The following is a 4148-nucleotide window of genomic DNA, read 5'->3' as shown; positions in this document are numbered from 1 at the left end:
GGCGTTCTGGATTCAACTACCTATTACTGACTACATGCGGGTTAGCCTTAGCATAAAAGGGCTAACTAGCTAGTGGAGATTAATTGGCAGGAAATGACATCACAGCGCAGGTGTGCCTGAGTCTATTGGTCCTCAATGACAAAAGAAAAGACCTATCAAAATAGAGTTTAGAATAGCATTGATTCTAACATTGATTCTAATATAGTAAACATTTCTGACGCACATTTGAGCGACCCACATCACAATATCCTCTCTAAAGGTTTATCGTTTGTCCCGGCTCGGAAAGCGGACTCCTTTACCACCAAAGTTGAGTTATTTAAGTTTTTTAGAAACATTAAGTTAAGAGCATTTTATGCCAGAGGTTTGGATAAGAGAACTCAATATGTTACTAATGAAAATGTGCCTATATGTGATGATGTTGATGAAAGGCCAGAAACAGAGCCGGATACCATTTGCTCCAAAAGAAAGGTATTTAAACCACGCAGCGTGTTTACCCCTCATCTCAACCCACCCTCAGTGGAGACATTCTGCAGATTGGTACAACTTGATGTCCTTAAATTATGTGAAACCAGTCACAAAGCCCACCTTTACCCTAATTTATTAGAATCAGAGTCAGCAGCTCTCAAGGATCTTATTAAGAACGATGATTTAATTTTTAGGAAAGCCGATAAAGGTTCCGGAATCGTGCTCCAAAATAAGAGTTTGTATGTATCCGAGATCAATAGACAATTGAACGATATTGAGGTTTATACCCTTTTAAATACAGACCCAGTATTTAAATTTTCCGCGGAAATTAAGACTACCCTTAAAAGCCTTAGATTGGCAGAGGTGATTACAGAAAATGAATTTAAGTTTATGTTCGTAGAGTACCCAGTTACGCCTATTATTTACACTTTACCGAAGATCCATAAGGATCTGGTTAACCCTCCTGGTCGACCGATCGTCTCTGGTATAGGTTCCGCTACAGAAAAAATCTCGCAATTTGTTGACTCGCATATTAAGGATTTGGCCTCTTCTCAGCGTGGTTATTTGAAAGACACTACTACATTTTTGAACAAACTTTCGACCTGTAATATTAGTCCCTTGGACTTATTAGTTACCATAGACGTAGTCAGTTTATACCCCAGCATTCCACATGCTGACGCGCTGGACGCACTGAGTTTTTATCTAAACTCGAGAGAGGAATTACTCCCCTCCACAGAAGCGCTAGTTAATCTAGCCGACCTAGTACTAACTCGGAATTATTTTAGATTCCAAGATAAATACTACTTGCAAAACAGAGGCCTCAGCATGGGCTCCCCAGCCGCTGTGAACCTAGCCAATCTGTACATGTCCAAGTATGAGTCTGACCACATTTTTAATAATAACCCGTTTGAGAAATTCGTCAAATCCTATATGAGATATATCGATGATATGTTCTTTATTTGGTCTGGTACATCGTCTGATCTTGAAGCCTTCCTTGAGTACTTGAACACCTGCAGAGAAACTATAAAGTTTACATTAAAGTCTGATATACATACTTTACCTTTCCTAGATGTTTTGATCAAGAAAGCCCCGGATGGTATTTCTTTACATACAGAGGTCTTCAAAAAGGAGACAGACCGTAACTCATTCTTACATTATTCCAGTTACCACACTCCTGCCTTGAAAAATAGTCTACCTTTCAGCCAAATACTCCGTTATAGGAGAATTTGCGACACTGAAGATAGATTTACTGCACAAGCAGAAGTTCTAAGAAGCAGTTTTCATGACAGAGGCTATAGTGTCGATTTGACACGTAAAGCCCTGAATAAAACCAAGCTGATTGATAGGGCCTCGTTGTTTATCCCCAAAAAGAAAAAAGAAAACACAGACAAAGTATCTTTCGTGTCCACTTTTAGCCCCATTACGAAAGGCATACGGAGCATTGTCAATAAATATTGGCATATTCTACAGTCGGATCCAATAATAGGGACAGCGTTTCAACATTCGCCTAATTACTTTTATAAAAGACAAGCGAATTTATCCAACCTATTAGTTAAAACCGACTTGCCCGTAAGGAAACCTACACATTTTTTGTCTAATATCCCTGATGGAAATGTTCCATGTCAAGCCTGTGTACAGTGTCAAGGCATGATCAAAGAGAAATTTTACACGCACCCGAAAACGAACAAAAAAATACCTGTTAAAGGGCGTATCACGTGTAATTCAGCCAATCTTGTGTATCTACTAAAATGCCCGTGTGATTTTTCTTATGTGGGGAAGACAACCAGAGCCTTTAAAACAAGAATCAGTGAACATAAGTGTTCAGTGAGAAATTCAGATATAAAGTCGTCAGTAGCTAGACACTTTTCCAGGTGTAAACATACCGTTAACGATCTCAGATACATGGGACTTGAGTTAGTCAACAGGCCCGCGAGAGGGGGAGACAGACATAAGTTACTGTTACAACGGGAATGTTATTATATCCACCTGTTTGATTGCATAGAACCTAGAGGAATGAATGAAGAGAACGTTTTAACCTGTTTCCTTTAAGTACCTTTTATCTATATGGTTTAATCCAAGTGGTTGTTTCCTGCAAGAGGTATGTTTATCCTTTGATGCTTAAAAGAAAAAAGAAAAAAGTATAGGGGCTAAATTAGCCCTATAAACTACGGGCATGTTACATAGCAAGTTTCTGGTAGGGTAATGTAATGCAATTTTTGCTTTTGCTTTTGTGTTTTTATGCCTTTTTATATGTCTTTTATACATGGTATATTTGTATAATTTGTATTTACTAACGGACTCTATTTTGATAGGTCTTTTCTTTTGTCATTGAGGACCAATAGACTCAGGCACACCTGCGCTGTGATGTCATTTCCTGCCAATTAACCACCTGTGTGTATATAACCATTATCTTGACTGCAAGTCCATTGCAAGCTATAACACTGAAGAAGGAATACATATTTCCGAAACATGTTTGTTTCAGGCTGCCATTAAATTTTGAACCTGAGAGTGCTGGTCTGGCTTCACTGCTTCTTTTATATAATACTTAATGGGATTTCAGCACCCAGTGTCGTATCTTGAGAGCGCGGTCTAACTTGACATCTAACTAGCTAGTGACCATGCCATCGGGCGTTTGGAATATTAGCTATTAAATCTGCCATCGGGCGTTTGGAATACAGGAACCAGGTCCGTACGAGACCCCCTATCCAGCGACGACAGGATTATACCACGTTGGTCTGCAGCTCTCTGGAGTAGGAACTCCAGAGAATATCGTCTCCATCCGCCATCTTGCTTCCCTCGTGCTGTTCACTCCGTCTCACTCCATTCAGAGCTCCAACGGTCGGGTACCAGTAGTTTAGGAACTATACTTACCTCGGACATTGTTGCATTGCCATTATCTTAGTAACAGGAGACCTGTGTGTATGTTTTGGCTTTAACATTAAAGTGATTATTCAACTTTGTATCACTGTCCCCTCGCAGTTAATAGAGTGTCCGCCATTTTGTGTACATTTAATGTCTGGCTAATTAATATTTAGTAGTGGTCGAACCTATCCTTTAAATACAGTCAGGGTCGTGTAGCCCCTTAGCTAGACTAAAGCTCGACACTGCTAGACAAACAATACTACTTATCCTTGGCTGCTGGATATGTACCACTCCTGCTGACTTGTTGTACACAATTTGTAAGTTGCTTTGAATGAAAGCGTCAGCTAAATGACCAAATGTATTTAAATATGTAACTCACAAAACATTCCATGGCCCCAAAATCATGTGGGGACCCCCCCTGGGGGTCCTGACCGACCCACAGGTTGAGAACCACTGCTCTAGGTGATCTTTTCCCTCTTAGTGTATGTATTATTTATGTTAGTTTGTTTTTTCTTTTCTCCACCCCCATAATATTGTTAATTTTCTGCCTACAGTGAAACATGATAGCAGCTATCGGTTAGTTAAAGCTGTTGACAAAAAATGCACTGACTTGTGTGCTGTTTGGGAACAGTTGACAATGTTTATGTAAAGCTTTTCATCAGCTCACCTGAATATGTGTTCTCAAGTTAGTGCTGGCCGTGTGGGAAGTTGAGAGCAGCTTCGTTTTTGGCTGACACAATAAACACCTAAACACATATGTTTTAGGCGTTTTTTCAGTCAAACTCATACATTTTTCCAGATAGGGCCATGGAGAGGCATTG

This window comes from Notolepis coatsorum (assembly GCF_963971535.1).
Source record: "Notolepis coatsorum genome assembly, chromosome: 11".
Taxonomy (NCBI): domain Eukaryota; kingdom Metazoa; phylum Chordata; class Actinopteri; order Aulopiformes; family Paralepididae; genus Notolepis; species Notolepis coatsorum.
The sequence above is the reverse complement of the archived record's forward strand: the minus strand, read 5'-3'. Positions refer to the sequence as shown.